Here is a 21,950-nt window from a genome sequence, read left to right on the forward strand (position 1 = left end):
AGGCGACATGGGTTAGATCCCTGGTCCGGGAAGATCCCACATGCGTTGGAGCAACTAAGCCCATACACCACAACTACTGAGCCCGGGCACCTAGAGCCCCTGCTCTGCAACAAGAGAAGCCACCGCACTGAGAAGCCCATGCACCACAAGGAAGAGTAACTCCCACTCCCCACAAGTAGAGAAAGCCCACGCGCAGCAATGAAGACCAAAAATAAGTTTTAAAAAAAAGAGCTAAAAAAAAAGACCGAAAAAACCAAAACTGTGAGCCTGATTATCTGAGGTTTGGATTAGAGAACCATTTTGCATAATTGAGTTGAGAACAACCTTCCCAAACATCTGGGAGTTGTTCCCTGTGTTTTGGGTGAGTTTCCTGTGTGTGGACACAAGGGTAGAAGTGGGGACGAGTGGGTGGAGGGTTGCCAGATATAATATGGGATGTCCAGTGAAATTTAAATTTCAGATAAATAACCAATAAATGCTTAGTATAAGTCTGTCCCAAATTTTGCATCAGCCATACTTGTACTAAACAATTATTCATTGTTTGAAATTCAGATCTAACTTGGTGTCTTACATTATTGTTTTGTTAAACCTGGCAGCCTAACTGGGGGGACCTCGGGAGATTAGCCTGATGGGCCATCGTTACTTTCTGACTCTCCCTCTGCTGGGCAGGGAAGGGAGGAGATTTTGGCAGTGGTGTGGATTCTATTTTCAGCGTGGGCATCAACACTGTCTCAGAATAGAAGAGGGTGAGAGATGGGGTGAGGGAAAGAATGTTTTCCAACATGTGCGGGAAATCAGCCGGCAGGGGCTGGAAACTGGACTTGTGTCCTGGACTTTTGAAAACTCACTATGACCTTGGATAAGTCACCGAATCGGTCTACGGCCAGGTCTCTTGTGTGACTCGTACTAGCCTGACAGAGAGTTGTTGAGAGGATGAATGTGAGATGAGTAAAACTACTTTGAAAACTCTAGAAAACAAGATTGAAAGTGTTAGTGCTGGTTTGCTCTCAGCCTGAGCCTGGGCAGCACAGGACGGCAGGAGGCACAGCTGAGGGGTCGGCTCTGCAAGCTTCTCCATGAGTGCACATTGTTGTTTTCATTTTATTTTATTTTTTCCATTTTTTTGGCTGCACCTTGAGGCATGTGGGATCTTAGTTCCCCAACCAGGGATGGAGCCCGAGCCCCTGCTTTGCCAACGTGGAGTCTTAACCAGTGGACCTCCAGGGAAGTCCTACTTCATTGTTTTTAAACAAAACAACACACCAAAGTGTTGCTGCTTTTTCAAATCTGTTATCCCTGGTCCCACCATGAGTTACATGAACCAGAACAATAGCAGATGGAGTTGTTAACCAAAGAGTTAAATGAGTCATTAAGTTCTTTTTCTTCCTCTTCATTTACAGACTGTGGTGCTCTCTTCTGGAGCGGTCACACAAATTAGAGGTTAAAGTGCTCTAAAAAGTTACATTCTGCTAGTTATAAAATAAGTAGGTCACAGGGGTGTAAGGTAGAGCACAGAGAACATAGTCAATAATATCATAATAACTTTGTATGATGTGTAATCTATAAAAATATCGAGTCACTATGTTATAATGAAACTAATATAATATTGTAAGTCAGCTATACTTCAATGAAAAAAAAAAGAGCTTAAAAAAAGCTGCATTCTTTTCTTCTCTCTCTGCTAAGATGTTGTCCCAGTAGCTAAAATTAAGACTAGTGAATTTATGCCTGTTTCCAAAAAGAGATCTGGCCAATGGCAAAGTTTTTTTTTTTTTTTTTTGGTTATTGTTGTTTATCAGTTGCTAGGTAGGGAAGGATCTTGTGTAGCTGCAACCGGACAGAGTTTTACAAAGTAAGAAAAGGCAGGCAGGCTGTCCTGCTAATAAGAGGAAGAAATTTTTACGTCGTTGTAAAGGTAGAAGAGACAGTCAGTTTTTTATTGTTTGTATTGTTGGTGATTTAATTAGGGAAAAACTTTTATTAATTAGGAATCAATTGTCTGAAATCTTCAAATTCATTCCATCTCCAGTTCTACCTTTTAGCCTTAGAGCATTGTTTAATGAATACTCAAATATTTGCTAAGTAGTTAACTTAGTAAAACAAGCCACTTTTAAAAAAGATGCATTAAGTTTATTAAAAATAAATAAGTTCAAACAATTTTAAGGATACTCTGAAGCGGTTTACATTCAGCTCAGTTTCTTATTTCTATATTTCTTATTTCAGGTGTAGCCTTTTAGATGTAGTACATAAATGTCTAGAACTATGGCTGAGGTCTGGCAATATCCTTAGCTATAGAAGAAAGTTGAATATATATATGTTATTAATATAAAAGCATTATATGATACTTAGGGGAAATATTTGTTAAAAATAAATTGTATGCCACATTTAAAGAAACAAACAAAAAAAAAAACTAGGGATCTAGGATGTATGCTCATGTCACTAGAAATTTAAACAATTGCATTCACAAAACATTCTTCATAATCACAGCTTTATCATGTGGTAGATAACATCATCAACAAGTGTTCTGGAACAGCACTGAAGTCATTTGCCATTGGAATTGTCTATTGGTTACTTGTGGGTTATTTTATAATGAGTGAGACTCTGCTTAGACTGTAACTAGATTTCACTGATCTTGTTTGTACGAGAGATTCTTTTTTTTTTTTTTTTGAGAGATTCTTTTTTATTTTATTTTATTTTATTTTTCTAAGATATTTATTGGAATGTATTTGCTTTACATTGTTGTGCCAGTTTTTGCTGTACAACAAAGTGAATCAGCGTATTTATACGTATATGTGCATTAGATTCTTCTGGAGGTGAGATCTTGACTGTTAGCAATACTTGATGAAAACAGTGATAAGTTGTAGTTCTTAACCATTATGTTCAGTTGCCTGTTATGGTTAATTAATTGTCACATTTAATTGCCTTTTGAAATGATATGCACATACATATGTGTGTATATATATGTGTGTGTGTATATTTAATATAAAATATTAAATGTCTTAGAATTCAGAGCTATCTCATGAGACTCGGGTACTCAGAGGAAGTTTGGGGAAAGGACTGGGGTTTGACGTGGGCCTTGAAGGATGGGAAGTGTTTCAATAAAATGCTTCAGTAGAATGAAAATGGAGCATCTCATGAAGAGGGAACAGGATAAGCAAGGTGAGGAGGTGGGAAATGCAGAGTTCCTGCAGGAGAGGAGGGGGGACACTGGAAGGATAGCTGGGTGGAAGGTCTTGTAACCAAAGTCTTGTATTATTTTATTACCACTGTGAATACCAGTATGTCATATCTGTCAATAAAAAGGAATCTAAATAGACTATGGGTTTCCCTGGTGGCTCAGTGGTTAAGAATCCGCCTGTCAATGCAGGGGACATGGGTTCGATACCTGGGCTGTGAAGATCCCACATGCCGCAGAGAAACTAAGCCCGAGCACCACAACTACAGAGCCTGTGCTCTAGAGCCCTCAAGCCACAACTGCTGAGCCCACGTGCCACAACTACTGAAGCCCATAGTGCCTAGAGCCCATGCTCTGCAACAAAGAGAAGCCACTGCACTGAGAAGCCCTCGCACGGTAATGAAGAGTAGCCCCCATTCTGCACAACTAGAGAAAGCCCGCATGCAGCAATGAAGACTCAACACAGCTAATAAATAAATAAATAAATAAGTAAAAAAAGAAAAGGAATCTAAATAGACTTAACAGCAGTGACTTATGGATAATTATAGCATGCTAAACTCCTGAAAGTGTCCTGGATAATTAAAATTCTTTTCTCCGAGAGTTTTTATCTTTGCGCCTGAAGCATGTCAAGTGCTTTCCGTTGCTCTTTCAAGGACGAAATTCTTTCCCATCTCCTTGATGCTTGTTCCATGATCCCGAGGCACACAGATGACATGGAGGGGATGCAGCCGGCCCTGGCAGCGCTGGGCTCTGCAGCAGTCCCTCTCGGGGGAACTGCCTGGGTCTCCTTTGCTTTCCTAGAACACAGCACGGAGGTCTGGGCTCCAGCTTTCTGTTACATTGGTCAGGGCCGCAGGCTGGCCGTAGCAGAAAACATTTCCTGTAAATGATAAAGCAAAACTAATACCCTTAATGGACAAATTGGAAGGATTGTTAGCTACTTGCCACACTGTCTGCCTACCCAGATAAATTCTGATTATTGATAACGGTGCATGCCTGGGATTGGAATGATGCTTGCACATATTTATATTGGGGTGACAGCTCAGAGGTTCGTGGGGAGGACAACCTGAGAGCTGTCTTTTAAATCTTATTATGCACTGCTTCTGTCTGAAAATAAAAGGTTTTCACTTCCTAAATGTGGATTATTATCGTTTTGTCTTCCTGCTCCAAGGGCTTTGTAAAGTCTTGGAGTATTTGAGACACTTGACAAAAGAAGAGTTTAATTCTAGTTCTTTGTCTTTGCTCTTAAAAAATTTTTTTTTCATGACTCCTCTTAATGAAACTGAGTTTTCATCGCTTTTATCCTATATTGTCAGGGGCAGGGATTGTGTTTCAGTTTCTTTCCTGAAAATATCAATTCAACCATTAAATCTGGAGCTAATTAATTGGTGTTGGTAGGTAAGACATTTATATTGATTGGGTTTTCCTTTAAGATAATTTTTTTGCGGGTCTGTGTGATGATGATAGTACAAAATTCAAAAGAGCCTGAGGGTTTACGGTTAAAAAGGAAGCTTTCCTCTTATTTCCTTAGCTCAGCGGTCCCCAGCCTTTTTGGCACCAGGGACTGGTTTTGCGGAAGACAATTTTTCCATGGACGGTGGGTGGGGGGGATAGTTCAGGCGGTAATGAGAGTGAGGGGGAGTGATGGGGAGCGATGCGGAGGGCAGATGAAGCCTTGCCCACTTGCCCGATGCTCACCTCCTGCTCTGCGTGGGGCTCGGTTCCTAACAGGCCGCAGACCTGTACCCCAGACCTGGGGGTTGGAGACCCCACTCTTAGCTGTTCCATTTCCTGTTCACGGAAGCAGTGGCAATGATACACTGTTTCTTGTGTATTCTTTCAGGGAACTCTACAGCACATTTAAGGGCCTGTGCATTTGTATTTTGTATCCCTTTCAAAGTTACACACATACTCAAAGGATGGCTTGTACTGTGCACCTTGCTTTTTGAGTTACGCAATGGGATATATTACAGATAGAACTACCTAAGAGTATTCCATTTACCTAAGCAGTTCTTTAGCCAGACATTTTGTTGTTTCCAGTGAAAAACAGCAAACAGCGTTTGTTACATGCGTGAGCATAACTGTTGGATCAATTTCTAAATCTGGAATTGCCAGGCCAAAGAGAATATACATTAAACATTTTGATAATAATTCCAGATAGCTCATCCAAAGAAGTTGTATAAATTATATTTCCACCAACAAGATAAGAAAGTGCTAGTGTGCTCGTTTTCTCCCCAACACGGTGTGTCATCAAATGTTTGGTATTTGCTAATATGAAAGTCATAATGGTATCTTGTAGTTGTAATTATCATTTTTCTTATAAGTCAAATTGAGCATGTTTTTATATGTATAAATGACCTTTGTATTTCTTTCCTTTAAACTGTTTATTACCCTTTTACCTATTTTTGGTGATTGGTCTTTTTCTTATTGATTTTAGGCATTCTTTGTATATTAATGAATTACCTGTCTATTGTCTGTGATATTTGTTGCAAATATTTTTCTCATATTTTGTCCTTTCTTTTGATATGTTCTTTCACAGCTTTTGGATGCTATATCTTACTAAAGCTTCCCCAATTCTGAGATTATTTTAAAAAATCTTCCATATTTTCTTCTCATACTTGTGTGTGTGTTTACACTGAAATCTTTGATTCATTTAGAATTTAATTTGGTATATAAATAAGGTAAGGATCACCTACTTTACACTTTTTTTCAGATGGCTACTCATTTATCACAATATTATTTGTTGGTTAATCTTCCTTGCTTATCTGAAAGTCAGTCTTTATTGTATACTAAATTCCCGAATGAATTGGGGAATTCAGACTGTGTTCTGTTCCACTGATGATATCGAGTAAATCTGACAACTTTTTTTTTGTTTGTGTGTTTTTTTGTTTTTTGTTCTTTTTGGCTGTGCCACAAGGCTTGTGGGATCTTTAATTCCCCAAGTAGGGACTGACCCCATGCCCTCAGCAGTGAAAGTGCTAGGGGTGCTCAGCACCGGAACACCAGGGAATTCCCTACATCTGACAGCTTTTAAGGAATTTTTCTAAAATGATTCAGAATTTAATTGATGAACAGGGTTTCCTATCATTTTAGAGAACTAAAATAATCAGAATTTTAACAGATTTGATTTTTGATTTGTTACAATTCCTCAAAGACTTTTTTTGAAAATTTTTATTTCATTTAATTAATTTATTTGGTTATGCCGGGTCTTAGTTGTGGCAGGCAGGCTCCTTAGTTATGGCATTTGAACTCTTAGTTGCAGCATGTGGGACCTAGTTCCCTGACCAGGGATTGAACTCCGGCCCCTGCATTGGGAGCTTGGAGTCTTATCCACTGCGCCACCAGGGAAGTCCCCCTCAAAGACTTTTAGATCTATTCAGTGTTTTAAGTCCAACCTTTGGTCCAAAAATATGTCCACACTGTGCTAGTGAAAAATTATGGTTTCCCATGTGGACATCATGCCTGAAAACCAAATATTTCACATTTGTTTTATTAACTCTCTTCCTTGTTTGTTGTTTTCTCATTTAAAATTGAAATACACTGCTGTAAAATTACTGTTGTCAGCATTATTATGTCTCCTTATGTTATCACTGAAGATGAAACTTTCAAATATGTCTTCCTTTACTTTTTCTTCCAAGTAAAATTAAAAAAAAAAATGCACAACATAAAATTGATCAGGTTAACCATTTCTAAGTGTATCTAGCTCAGTAGCAGAAAGTACATTCATGTAGTTATGCAACCATCACCACTGACTATTTGCTTTTTATTTTATTTTATTTTTTTTCTTGGCGCATGGGCTTAGTTGCTCCATGGCATGTGGGATCTTCCTGGAGCAGGGATCAAACCCGTGTCCTCTGCATTGGCAGGCGGATTCTTAACCACTGCGCCACCTAGGAAGCCCTGCTTTTTAAAATAAATGTACAGCTTGCTTTTTATTTATTTATTTTTAATTTTATTTATTTATTTTTTTGGCTGTGTTGGGTCTTTGTTGCTTCGCCACTGGCTTTCTCTAGTTGTGGCAAGCGGGGGCTACTCTTTGTTGAGGTGCGCAGGCTTCTCAGTGTAGTGGCTTCCCTTGTTGCGGAGCATGGGCTCTAGGTGCTCGGGCTTCAGTAGCTGTGGCACGTGGGCTCTAGAGCACAGTCTCAGTAGTTGTGGGGCAAGGGCTTAATTGCTCTGCCGCATGTGCGATCTTCCTGGACCAGGGATTAAATCCATGTCCCTTGCATTGGCAGGCAGATTCTTAACCACTGCATCACAAAGGAATTCCCTCAGCTTGTCTTTTAAAAGATAGAAATCAGCTTAAAATGATATGTTGAGTCCTTGAGAAACAAAAGCTGGTCAGTAATTTGAAGCTGATGTGCACAGCATCTTTCTGGAACACAAATGTGTTGTATAAAAGGAATGCATTTCTTGGCCCTAAATGCCAATACATTAAATCTGGCCATTTAGAAATTGATCTGAAACATGGTTCTTAAATTCTCAGATTCAGCCTGAGCTCAGAGTCAAGCTGTGGCCTCCACCCCTCATGACTGTTGGGACCATAGGACACCTCAGCACCCTCTGCTCAGTAGCTGTGGTCTTCTTTGTAGAATCGTCCAAGACCCAGCGCTTTTCATTTTTTGGATAAGATTCTCCTAATGTTATTTATTTATTTTATTAAAAATATTTTTTTAATTAATTTATTTATTGGCTGCATTGGGTCTTCATTGCTGCACACGGGCTTTCTTTAGTTGTGGCAAGTGGAGGATACTCTTCGTTGTGGTGCGTGGGCTTCTCAGTGCAGTGCCTTCTCTTGTTGCAGAGCATGGGCTCTAGGTGCGTGGGTTTCAGTAGTAGCAGCACACGGGCTCAATAGCTGTGGCTCACGGGCTTAGTTGCTCCATGGCCTGTGGGATCTTCCTGGAACAGGGATCGAACTCGTGTCCCCTGCATTGGCAGGCAGGTTCTTAACCACTGCGCCACCTAGGAAGTCCTCCTAATGTCATTTAGATAAATGGAGAAATATGTCTTTCACACCTCCTGAATACGTGTCTCCTGCCCCCTTCTCATCTTGCTTCAGGTGTCACCCAAGGAGCCAGTTAATCTGGGAATATCTTTTTTTTTAATTGCATGTAGACACATGCCAGGGGCGCTCTGAATGGAGGGGCCAGCCCGCCATATGGCTGGTCCCTGCCACCTACTGAGTATCCAGGCAGGACCCTCGGGGCCATCCTTCTGAGTGGAGCGGTACTTTTCCAAATTGCAGTGTTGGAGGGCCATGTGTTAATGAACGGGGGCAGGAGAGAGTCAATTAAAGGAAACTCTTGGCCTCTCGCCTGGGAGAGAGCGCTTGGAGCCGAATCAGGAGCAGCTGTGCAATTCTTGCTGACAAAATCCTGACTCTCCGCCCATCCAAGAGGCTGCTTTTCAGCAGATTGCTGCCGTTAAGAGAAAATGGAAGGGCCATCGTTGTGCTGTTTCCCCATTGCTCTCACCCTATTTTGTGCGTTCTCTTTGGCTGTGCTTATTTGTATAACTTGTCTCACAAAAGTTAAAAATTGTCATCGCATTATGGAAAATGACAGATTATATGTGTTATTGGAGTTAATCTTTGCATGAGAAAGAAATAAAGGTTTCTCCAGTCTCCACGTTCTAAATCATGCTGAGAAACACTGGAGAGAGGGAAAGAAACTGGAAAGAGCATTAAACCAACCAATGGAAGTTCATAAGTACAAGAAACGTGTCAGGGTCTTGGCTGTTTTTTGTTTGTTTGTTTGTTTTCTGTAGTTGATTGGAGCTAAATTGGTCAGTTTTTCTCGTCTATAAAATGAGAATAATAATAGCATTTTCCTTGTAAGGTTGTGATGGGGATTAAGCAAGTTAACAGACAGAGGGCCTGGGATGGAATAATCTAAGTGTTAGCTAGTGTTACAAGTATTATCATTACTGCCATCATTTCTCCGTCTGTCTCTGAGTATAGTCTGAGACATTGGCATTTCATGTTATCCTCCTGTTGGAGCACTGCTTCCACTTCTCAAGAGCCAAAAGCTACCACGCTCCCTCTCTCACTGTGAAACAAAACACAACAAAACAGAGAATTCCCTGGTGGTCCAGTGGTTAGGACTCCATGCTTTCACTGCCCGGCCCAGGTTCAATCCCTGGCTGGGGAGCTAAGATCCCGCAAGCCATGCGGCATGGCCAAATTAAAAAACAAAAAAAACCAAACAAAACCAAACAAAAAAACCCAGCAACAACATTACTACAAATTATATTTTGATTTGGATTAGAGCTAGAGATTACATTACTTTTCTTTTCTTTAATAAACAAAGCTTTCTTTAAGTGCGTTTGTTCCTAGAAAGACATTTTTGGGACAGGAAATGGGTCCTGGAATTTTAGACCTGGATGGTTATCATTCATTCATTCAACTGCCAGATGCTGTTGCCTTAGTTGGGAACACAGAAGTGAGCACGCATATGTAGCCGCTGCCCCTGGGGAGCCTTCCTTCTAGAAGGCAAGACAGGCAATAAACGTGACCAAGCAGACAGATAATTTTATAAATGTGTCATAAGAAAACAAAACATGCATGTTAGTAAAGAGGCCCGGGGCGGGGGGAGGGGTGATTCTAAATTGGGTGGCCCTGGAAGACTTTTTTTTCCCTAAATTTATTTATTTATTTATTTGCTGTGTTGAGTCTTTCTTGCTGCACATGGGCTTACTCTAGTTGTGGCAAGTGGGGACTACTCTTCGTTGGTGCGTGGGCTCCTCATTGCCGTGTCTTCTCTTGTTGTGAAGCACTGGATCTAGGCACTTGGGCTTCAGTAGCTGTGGCATACAGGCTCAATAGTTGTGGCACATGGGCTTAGTTGCTCCACAGCATGTGAAACCTTCCTGGAGCAGGGATTGAACCTGTGTCCCCGGCATTGGCACGCAGATTCTTAACCATTGCGCCACCTAGGAAGCCCCTGGAAGATTTTTTGAAGGAGATGATATTTGAGGCCTGAATGATGAGGAGGAGGAATGAGCCCTGAAAGGTCTGGGGGAAGAGTGTTCGAACCAGAAGGAAGGACAAAAGTACCAAGTCCTAAAGCAGAAACCAGACTGGTTTGCTGGAAGGACAGAAAGGCCATATGGACAAAAAGGGTAAATTGAGGCTGGAGAGGGAGGCGGGGTCATATCTTTTTTTTCTTTCTTTTTTTCTTTTTTCTTTTTTTTTTGGCTGCGTTGGGGCTGCATGCAGGCTTTCTCTAGTTGCAGAGAGTGGGGGCTACTCTTCATTGCAGTGCATGGGTGTCTCAGTGCGGTAGCTTCTCTTGTTGTAGAGCATGGGCTTCAGTATTTGTGGCATGTGGACTCAATAGTTGTGGCTCGGGGGCTCTAGAGCTCAGGTTCAGTAGTTGTGGTGCAGGAGCTTAGTTGCTCTGCGGCATGTGGGATCTTCCTGGACCAGGGATGGAACCCGTGTCCCCTGTATTGGCAAGTGGATTCTGAACCACTGCACCACCAGGGATGTTCCTCGTAGGGTCTTCTCTCATGGTAAGGAATTTAGATTTTATTCTGGGTGGAAGGTGAAGCCACTTGAGGGCTTCAAGGGGAAGGTCATGACCTAATTTACATTTTTAATTGTCCTGGTTGCTAAGTGGAGAGTGAATTGCCGTGAAGGCAAAGAGTGAAAGTGAGGAAGTGTTAGGACCCTGTTCAGTGGTTCTGGTGAGAAAAGTGATGAGGCTCAGGTGAGGCTTGTCATATGTCATGCGGGGGAGAAGGTCACTTTGGGGACACGTGGACCATGTCCATGTGACATGCTGATGTCCAATACGAGGGCTGAGGGAAGAAGACTCAAAGTTTTTTTTTTTTTTTTTTTTTTATTTTATTTTATTATTTTATTTTATTTTTTTGGGGGGTACACCAGGTTCAATCAACTGTTTTTATACACATATCCCCATATTCCCTCCCTTCCTTGACGCCCCCCCCTCGATTCCCCCCCACCCTCCCTGCCCCAGTCCTCTAAGGCATCTTCCATCCTCGAGACTCAAAGTTTTGAGTTGACTCTGCCCCAAGGTTTAGGCTTGAACAACTGGGTCACCTTCGGGTTTTTCTAGTTCAGTACTTCCCTGACTTTTGAATTCTGTGAACCGTTAACATAGAATAAAAATTGGGGGTAGGGGGCTTCCTAGGTGGCGCAGTGGTTAAGAACCCGCCAGCCAATGCAGGGGACACGGGTTCGATCGCTGCTCCAAGAAGATCCCACATGCCGCGGAGCAGCTAAGCCCGTGTGCCACAACTATTGAGCCTGCACTTTAGAGCCCGTGAGCCACAACTATTGAGTCCATGTGTTGCAACTACTGAAGCCCACACGCCTAGAGCCCGTGCTCCGCAACAAGAGAAGCCACGTCAGTGAGGAGCCTGCGCACCACAACGAAGAGTAGCCCCCACTCACCGCAACTAAAGAAAGCCCGTACACAGCAAAAAAAACCCCCAACACAGCCAATAAATAAATAAATAAGTAAATAAAATTAAAAAAAAATTGGAGGTAGTCAGTATAGTGATGCTATTTGTACTTTTGCCATGAAAGTAATAAAATCAAAAGCGGCAACTACCATCATCTTCAACGATTACTATTTCATAGAAAAGTGGAAACTCTAATAATGAAAAAGTAGGAAGGATTAATTTTGTGTTCTCTCAGAATTAAGAACAAACTTAAAATTCAATAAAATATTTGTCCTATAAATGAAAAAAATTCAATAAAGGGAGCTCTGGGGAAAAATAACGACACTGTTCTCTTTTTTTATTGTTTTGCCTTGGATCAAACTTTGTCATAGCTGGACAGGTATTTAGGAACCACTGGTCTAGTTCACCTTTCTAGGTTAGGCAGAAATCCCAGTTACAGCATCTGGGACAGATGTTCTTCTAGCTTCTGCGGCAATATTTTCCCGGAGGGATACACACTGTCTCACCAGGCAACCCATCCCACTGTGCGAGCGTTCTAACGGAGAGGGGGATACCTGCTATCTCCGTATCCTAGCCCTGTCATCTGGGTGTGCACAGACCACAGCTAATCTCTCCTTAGCATCTCAGTGTTTCAAGCATCAAAAGATATCAGTCACCTCCACCTGTTTCAAAGGGCAAACATTTCTAGTTCCTTTAACTAATTCTCACTGGATACGAACTCGGAAGATAGAAACAAGCAACATGTGCAATGAGAGTTCCCAAGATTGCTGCTGTTTAATCACACAGCAGGCATCAGTGGGTGTTTGGTATCTATTCTGCTGGCTAGTCCCACACACAGGAAATAGAAAGTGGGAGAGAAAACATCTCCCTTTAAGCGGATTTGAAGGCTAGATACTTGGACATTTATTTTGGAATCAGGGTAGGATGAGAATTTGACTACACACACACATCTTGATCTCATAACCCCCCCTTGGGCATTAATATCACTTGTTTAAGAGAGACCTGGATTTAGGGGACAAGTTAATTCATGTTCAAAGCTTTAGGGGTTTAAAAAAGAATCCGGCCCTGCTGGTGAGTAATGTCAGGGAGACTATTTCTGACTTAACGGGTATGTTAAAAATTTAGAGCTAAGGTTTGTGAAGGCACCTAGCACAGTACTGGCTACTTGGTAATGGTTTATTACATTTCTTTCCTTTCTCCCTTCCTGTCTTCTCTTCCTCCTTCCCTCCTTCCTTCCTCTTCTTCTTTGAATCTGTTAAGAGAGTACGACTAGAATTAATTGTATCTCCATCTTGTCAAAACGTGAGTAGACTCGTTAAATGTCTGGTTCCAACTTGATAGTCCTCTGACCCTTATATACTTATGACAAAAATATGTGCCATTAAGACAGTCCTCTAAAAATGCTGTTTCTTAAGTTTTGCACACATTAGACATCAAGAATCCTAGATATAGTAAGTAGGGTTCACTTAGTTTAGATATTTGTACAATAAGCAAAGTCATAGGCATAGGATGAAAAAAAAATCCACGTGGGGGCCACAGATCGCGCCTGTAAGGTAATGGGGATCCTAACTTTTTCTTGTATTTCTAACAGTTTTGCTTTTTATCTTCGGATGCCATATAGTTGAGTTTTTAAAGGTTTTGTCAATATCAAGTGTGCCTTAAACTTGTATTATTATTAATATCATTATTATCATTATCATTATTTTTGGCTGCATTCGGTCTTCATTGCTGCTCATGGGCTTTCTCTAGGTGTGGCAAGTGGTAGCTTCTCTAGTTGTGGAGCACAGGCTCTGGGCTTGTGGGCTTCAGTAGTTGTGGCTCTCAGGCTCTAGAGCACAGGCTCAGTAGTTGTGGCGCTCAGGCTTAGTTGTTCCTAGGCATGTGGGATCTTCCTGGACCAGGGCACGAACCCACGTCCCCTGCATTGGCAGGAGGATTCTTAACCACTGCATCACCAGGGAAGTCCGTGCCTTAAACTTTTGACTTGAATTCCACTTTGCCTGATATTAAACTTGAGTTTCTGTTTCTTTTTGTTAGGAGTGACCTGGAATGTCTTTGTCTCCAGTGTTAACTGCTAATGTTGGTGAGCTCATGTTTAGATGACAGAGGGAGCAGGTCTTGGGGAGGGTACAGTGGCCAGCCTCAAACCAGCCTCTTCTAGGAAAACCTTTCTGACCCTGGAACTTCCTTCATTCTCTAGGTGCTAAGCACATTTCATTCCGCTTGCCTGCTATTGTCTGCGCATGCTCTGTGAATATCGTTCACCAGGGGCCTTCTGTCCGCTGAGCTGGGATGGGGTGCTCCTTGGATCACAGGGTTAACCTGCAGAGCTCAGAGGCTGCTGCGCACAGAATGAATTTTCTCAAATAAAAAGCATTTTCTCTGGCCAATGCTTCAGAGTTACAAAAACCACTCTCTTCCCTGAAGAACTTGCTATTACTTTGGGCTTCCTGTCGGTGTGGAGATGCTAATTCTGCAAATCAAATGCAATGCCAAGAGCATGTTCACTGCTTAGAAAATTCTATTGTAGAGATTGGAGGTCCAGTTACTTACTAATAGGATAGCATTTACCATTATTTACACTTTTTTTTTTTTTTTTACTAATTAAGAAACTCCTAAGTGTTATTTTTCCTCAACATATTTTTTTCTTTTTGACCGCGCCTGTTGGGGTGTGGGATCTCAGTTCCCTGACCAGGGATGGAACCCAGGTCCACAGCAGTGAAAGCCCTGAGTCCTAATCACTGGACTGTCAAGGTGTTCCCCCTCAACATTTTATTTTGAACACTTTTAAATATAGAGAACTTTGAAAGAGTTTTACAGCAAACACCTGTATATCTAACTAGGTTTAGGTGCTGTCAGTAATAGCCTTTAAGTTTTGTTTTTTGTTTTTGTGTTCTTTTAAAAAATATTTATTTGTTTGCCTGCGCCGGGTCTTCATTGCAACACACAGGATCTTCTTTGGGGCATCTTTACTTGTGTCATGAGGGATCTAGTTCCCTGACCAGGGATTGAACCAGGGACCCCTGCATTGGGAGCGTGGAGTCTTAACCACCATACCACCAGGGAAGTCCCAGTCCTTAAGTTTTGCTACCAGCAGATGTTAAACATTTCTAGATGTTTGGAGGAAATAATTATGAATGTGACAAAGATGTAGCTACAAGATGTTTATTGATGTCCAAGCATAAAATTGGAAAAATTCTAAATGTTTACTTACTCACTGTTTTTCAATCCTGCTTTTATATTAGAATCATTTGGGAAGCTTAAAAAAAATACTGGTGCCTGGATGCCCCGCCCCCCAAAATTCATAATTTTTTTTCAGATCTTTATTGGAGTATAATTGCTTTACACTGTTGTGCCAGTTTCTGCTGTATGAAAAAGTGAATCAGCTGTATTTATACATATATCCACATATCCGCTCCCTCTTGAGCCTCCCTCCCACCCTCTCTATCCCACCTCTCTACGTCATCACCAGTCATCGAGTTGATCTCCCTGTGTTATGTAGCAGCTTCCCACTAGCTGTTTTACATTTGGTAGTGTATATATGTTAATGCTGCTCTCTCATTTTGTCCCAGCTTCCCCTTCCCCACCACGTAGTCAAGTCCTTTCTCTACATCTTTGTCTTTATTCTTGCCCTCCCACTGGGTTCATCAGTACCATGTTTATAGATTCTATATATATGCATTAGCATATGGTATTTGTTTTTGTTTTTCTGGCTTACTTCACTCTGTATAACAGACTCTAGGTCCATCTACCTCACTACAAATAACTCAATTTCATTCCTTTTTACGGCTGAGTAATATTCCGTTATCCAAATTCATAATTAATTGTTCTGAGGCAGGGCCTGGGTAGGTAATTTTATTTAATTAATTAATTAATTTACTTATTTTAGTTTTTTTTTTTAAGGCTCAGTTCTTTCTTTTTAATTAATTAATTAATTTATTTTATTTATTGGCTGCATTGGGTCTTCATTGCTGCACACGGGCTGTCTCTAGTTGCTGCGAGTGGGGGCTACTCTTCATTGTGGTGTGCAGGCTCCTCATTGTTGTGGCTTCTCTTGCTGTGGAGCACGGGCCCTAGGTGCGTGGGCTTCAATAGTTGCGGCACATAGGCTCAATAGTTGTGGCTCACGGGCTTAGTTGCTCTGTGGCATGTGGAATTTTCCCAGAGCAGGGCTCAAACCCGTGTCCCCTGCCTTGGCAGGTGGATTCTTTTCCACTGCGCCACCTAGGAAGTCTAAGGCTCAGTTCTAACAGCAGCTCTTTATCACATCAATGCTTGCTGAATCAAATATCATAAAATAAATACCAAAGACTTCTCAAAAATCATATTTACACAATGTGTTACAATGTATGGAAATGCTAATTCTACAGTAAGTTTTTAAATATTAAATTTGATCTGATGTCATATGTAAAAATTATGTGTAGAAAAAAATTTAACATACGTATATGTGTGCATAGAAAAAACTGGAAGAAAATACACTGAAACGCTAGCAGTGGTTGTCTGGGTGGTGGGAGGCTGGCAGGCAGGAGGCCCCTTTATTTGGGAGCTCACGGTGGGGACCCTGCCACATCCTGGGCAGGTAATTTTAATATGCAGGAAGGATTGAGAACTTCTGGGATAAAATATACTTATGAGTTGTTATATAAAGGAATACTATGGAGTTGTTAAAATGATTCTATGTAAGAATATCTATTGACATGGGAAAATATTCAAGATATACTGACTTGTGAAAAAAAAATCCAGGTTACAGCATACTATATATAACATGATTCTAGTTTTATGAGTGAAATTTTATATCTGCCTACAATTTTTTTTAAGTTTTTTTTTTTAAATTTATTTTTGGCTGTGTTGGGTCTTCGTTGCTGCATGCAGGCTTTCTCTAGTTGTGGAGAGCATGGGCTACTCTTCGATGTGTGCAAGGACTTCTCACTGAGGTGGCTTCTCTTGTTGTGGAGAATGGGCTCTAGGGCACAGGCTTCAGTAGTTGTGGCACATGGACTCAGTAGTTGTGGCTCTCGTGCTAGAGTGCAGGCTCAGTAGTTGTGGCACATGGGCTTAATTGCTCCACGGCATGTGGGATCTTCCCGGGCCAGGGGTCGAACCCATGTCCCTTGGATTGGCAGGCAGATTCTGAACCACTGCGCCACCAGGGAAGTCCCCTGCTTGCATTTACTTAACAGATACATCCCAAAAATTTAGCAGTGGTCATCTTTGATTGATTATTTTTTTCCTTCTTATTGTTTATATGTATTTTCCAGATTTTCCATTATGAGCACACATTTCATTGGTAATAAAAATAAAAGTTACTTAAAAAAGATTCCCCAGGTGTTTATGAAGCTCTGCCAGAAGGCATCAGTTTCTTAGTGATTTGTGTGAACTAGAAACACAGAGCTTACATACATCCTGGATGACATACCTAAAGTGTCTAAATGGAACTTAAACTATTTAGAAATCCATTAGGTCAGCAGTTCTCAAACTCTGGTAATTTTGAGCCTGCTTCTGATTCAGGAGGTTGTGGAGGGGACCAGGAAGCCAAGATGATTCTGTGGCAGTTGTCACAAATCACACCTTTAAAACAGAGCCGTATGTATGTTATCAGAAATACATACCCATGAGAGCAAATCACAAAATAGCTCTCAAACAATGTTTAATAATACTATCTTCCACTTAAAATGCATCTGCAAAACTCTACTTCTTACACCACCTCCTGAACCTCCCCACTAGAGTCATTCATTTAACAAATATTTCTGGGTAGATACCATGCGTCGGGTGCTGTGCTACGTGCTGGAATACAGTTGTGAACAAAACAGGCTTGGCCTCTGCCGGTAGAGCTTGGAAAGATGTCACCCACCTCTGACTCCCTGCCACTTCCCTATCACTCCTCAGATGATGTCTGGCAAATTCCATTAGGTTCACTCATTCTGTTTTTCCCTTCTTCTAGGTAAAGGGAGTGTTGACTTTGATGAAAGGAATCCCTTTGATTTACAATCATTCTTCATCTCAGAATGACCCACTCTGTCTATGTTCCTGTGATTTTCTTCTTATATTCCTTCAGAATGTCATGTCTTGGTTAACTCAGGCTGCCATAACAAAATACCACAGACTGGGTGGCTTATTACAACAGACATTTATTTTCTCACAGTTCTGGAGGCTGGAAAGTCTAAGATCAAGTCCATCAGGGTTTGGTTTGTGGTAAGGGCTCTATTCCTGGCTTGCAGACCGCTGCCTTCTTGCTGTGTCTCACATGGCAGAGCAGAGGGTGGGGGTGGAGAGGGGACAGTAAACTCGCTAGTGTCTCTTCCTCTTCTTATAACGGCACTAATCCCATCATGTGGCTCCACCCTCATGACCTCATCTAAACCTAATCACCTCCCAAAGCCCCCACCTTCAAATATACGGGAGGTTAGGGCTTCAGCGTATGAATTTGGGGGGATACACAGCATTCAGTCATTACTCAACTCTTGATAATTAGGTTGAAGTATGAACACTTCTAAAACTGCTTAAGAAGTCCCGTACCTATTTACACAGCATAATTTGCACACACAATATGATGTCTTAGATGTACTACCAACATACACATTGTACAATAAAACATACACTACTTAAAACTGACATTTCAGGAGCAGAGTCATAGGACAGAGGTTCCCAAACCTTTTCCCCCCCCCAAACCTTCTTAGTTCACAGAGCCCACAGTGTCCCAGTTCCATTTAGTAAGTAATTAGGTCCAAGCAATAGTACTTAGCAGCCATCTGAAAAAAAAATACACACATACATTGAGAGAAAAATTTATCTTTTAATTTTATATAAAAAACACCATCACTACTAATAAAATGTGTGTGCCTATGGGGCCCTGCTTGACTTCTTAAACCTTGGAGTCAGATGGGACACTGCCACTTTCATTTTCTGTTCCACACTCACTTTTATGTGTATATGCTTTTCATCAAGGCAACTGCCAAAAACCTAGATTTGCAAAGATGTGACATTATTGAAAGGAATGAAGCTGTCTGATGTGGAATCTATGACCTGCCTCAAGTTAGCAGTTTGTGTCGTGTCTGACGGATGTCAAGTGTCTCTTGAAAATGGAAAGTGTTCTGTGAGTTCCCCGTGGTGCCCCAGGGTGTGTGGGCACACAGTTTGAGGATGTTATTAAATATTTAAGGATTCTGGTTCAAGTAGGATCATTCATTCCACAAATGAGCACAAACGGGCATTATCCTTAGATTTGGTTGTTTAAGAGGTTTGAAAGTTAAATTGCTGATGCTCAATGATTCCCAAATTGCAGGATGTTACTAAGTTTCATGAAAAAAAATTTCTTTTTCTTTTCTCAGAACTCTTAATGTGTTTGGAGATATAAAACCTGGAATATTGGAGAATACTGTTTTGAATTTGAAAGTTTGATAGGGATATAATATTAAAACTGAATAATATTAGAAAGCACACACTGGCTTTCTGCAGGGTCTTAACTATCCTTGTCCCAGGGAAGGAAACTTAGTCATTGAGAGTCGACCAAACATAAAAATGTGCAGCCACTGACCTTATCCTGTGGCTCAGTGCAGAGAGAAGCCACTGTTAGCTGCCAGGGAGTGGCTTCCCCCAGATTGGGCAAGCCAAGCCCACCCCCAAGCGGGTCTGAGAAGGAGGGGGATTTGCACTCCTGGCCAGGCTACCTGCAGTGGAATGGGACTTGCTGGTAACTCAGCCAAGCAAGGATTCCAGGCTAATCTCGGGTAAGCTGGGCAAAATTGGGAGGAGCCTGAGGATCTGGTTCTTGTGGGAGGGGGACAATTGGCACAGATGCTGCTTCCTGATTCTGGGTGATGGTATGATGTCCGGCCGTACAAAATGGGGCAGGTTTGACTCTGGGGAGAGGGCTCTTCCTTGTGTCCTGTGTGAGGCCCAAGTGGTCATCTGCTGGGACAGGACCTCATCACACTGCAGGTCTTGCTTTTCTTCCTTTTTTTAAAAAATCTTTAAAACTTTATTATTTATTTATTTATTTATATTGAAGAATAGTTGATTTACAATGTTGTGTTAGTTTCAGGTGTACAACAAAGTGGTTCAGTTATACATTTACATGAAGAATCATCCAAAAAAAATTAAGAAAACAACTGAAACCTAAAAGTTTAAAACAGATAAAAGAGTAAGACATTTTGAAAATGAAAGAAGAAATAAAAGATTTAAAATAAAAGATGTAAAAATCTACAACTACAGACATAAAAAGGTAAGTATGAAAGTGAGAAAGGTATAAAGTATGTTAATAAAGTTAGGAAGTTGAGAGTGAAAACATTTTTTTTTAAAGTGTCAAAATAAAGAAACAAAACTTTAAAAAGTCCTCAAGAGAGGAAAAAAATAAGAATTTAAAGTAAAAGAAACAAAAGACAAGGTAGGAGCAAGAAGTCTAGAAGAGGAAGAAACTTAAGAGGGAAGTAAACCATGAAGAGCAGCTGACAGTTGTGAGGGAGGCGGAGCTTCTGCTTCTGGGGCAAAGTGTCTACAGTGCTTGACCTCCGGAAACAGTCACTGCTGGGCTGGCCAGCTGTCCAGCAGTGACATTTGGGTAATGGGCTACAGGTGCTGCTCAGTGGAGCATGAGTCTGCCTGAAACGAAGTTGGACCATTAACCATGTGCTCTAAAAATCTAACGTAAGGCTTTGGAAATTGGGTGAAGAATTTAGCCAACATTGACTGTGCAAAAGTAAGAACCTTCACATTTTTAGGCACAGGACACCATTGCGTTGAGAAATATCAAGCCAATGGGACTGGAGGCTGGAGATGAGTTGAGAATTTCCATTATTGAGTAATCCAGGAGTGAAGCATTATATATGAGTCTGAACTGGCAGTAAGATGTGTAGGGGAAGGGATAGAGGAGAGGTGGACACTGTCTGGAAGGGGAGGGTGGGACGAATTGGGAGACTGAGATTGACATGTATACACTGCCGGGCGTAGAATAGATAACTAGCAGAAACACATGATGTAAAGCATAGGAAGCTCATCCCGGTGTTCTGTGACAACCTAGATGGGTGGGATGAGGGGTGGGGTGGGAGGAAGGCCCAAGAGGGAGGGGATATAGGTATACATATAGCTGATTCACTTCATTGTACAGCGGAGACTAACACAACATTGTAAAACAATTATACTCCAATAAACAAATAATTAAATTAAATTAAATTAAAAAATAAAAAGACGACTGGCCAATATATAGTGATGGGTTAGGTTATAGGGCTCGCTTGTGACTTTGGTTTTCAACTGGGTGTGTATTTGGGGATGTTAACAAGAAATACCGCCTCAACTGACAAACAATAAGAGAAACTATGTCTGCTCAAATAAAAATATCTAGTGTGATTCTGGGGTTGGTTAATTCAATTAGCAATAATCGCGCCTCGGATAAACCTCACTGGCTACGATACTGCCACTGCGCAAAGCTGGGGTTGGTTAATTCAATGGCTCAGAGTCAGACGTGACATCCAAGACTCATCCTCTCCTATACTCAGTGAGTTGGCTCGGCTGAGTATGGCTTCGGTTGGTTTCCTTCATGGTCTGAGATGGCTGCTCTAGTTTTATATTCCCATCCTCACATGCCAATGTTAACTCTAACTGGAGGAAGAGGGGCTGTTTCTTTCTACCAGTGCAAAATCTTTCCCAGAAACCCTCCTTCTTCCCCCAACAGACTTCCTTTCATGTTTCATTGGCCAGAATCATGTAATATGCTTGTGTCTAAACTAATCATTGGTGAGGGAAATAAAAGTGTGAATAAACCAGTCATGATTGGAGAAGGGCCCAGATTCCTCTGAAGCAAATGGCCATGTGTTACCTGAATAAGATCAAGCTTCTCTCTCTCTTTTTTTTAAATTTAAAGCTTATTTTTGGCTACATTGGGTCTTCGTTGCTGCTCATGGGCTTTCTCTAGTTGCAGCGAGCAGGGGCTACTCTTCGTTGCGGTGCTTGGGCTTCTCATTGCAGTGGCTCTCTTGTTGTGGAGCATGGGCTCTAGGTGCGCTCGGGCTTCAGTAGTTGTAGCACGTGGGCTCAGTAGTTGTGGCTTGTGGGCTCTAGAGTGCAGGCTCAGTAGTTATGGCGCAGAGGCTTAGTTGCTCCCCAGCACGTGGGATCTTCCAGGCCTAGGGTTTGAATATGTGTCCCCTGCAGGCGGATTCTTAACCACTGTGCCAGCAGGGAAGTCCAATCAAGCTTCTCTTAACAAGGAAGAAAGTGGATGCATTTTGAATATAGGCAACCACCAATGTCTGCCTGGGCCCCTGACTGTGCATGTTTTCAAATCTACTCAGAGGTCGGTTTTAGAAAACTTTGCCCAGAGATTTCCCTGGTGGTCCAGTGGTTCAGACCTGGC

The 21,950-nt window shown here is 41.6% G+C and overlaps 1 pseudogene; it reads right to left on the bottom strand.

The window, feature by feature from the left end:
• Positions 1-20,893: 20,893 nt before the first annotated feature.
• LOC130854619 (U4 spliceosomal RNA) lies at positions 20,894-21,026 on the bottom strand (annotated as a pseudogene).
• Positions 21,027-21,950: the final 924 nt, after the last annotated feature.

The sequence above is a fragment of the Hippopotamus amphibius genome, chromosome 5 (genome assembly GCF_030028045.1).
Source record: "Hippopotamus amphibius kiboko isolate mHipAmp2 chromosome 5, mHipAmp2.hap2, whole genome shotgun sequence".
NCBI lineage: Eukaryota > Metazoa > Chordata > Mammalia > Artiodactyla > Hippopotamidae > Hippopotamus > Hippopotamus amphibius.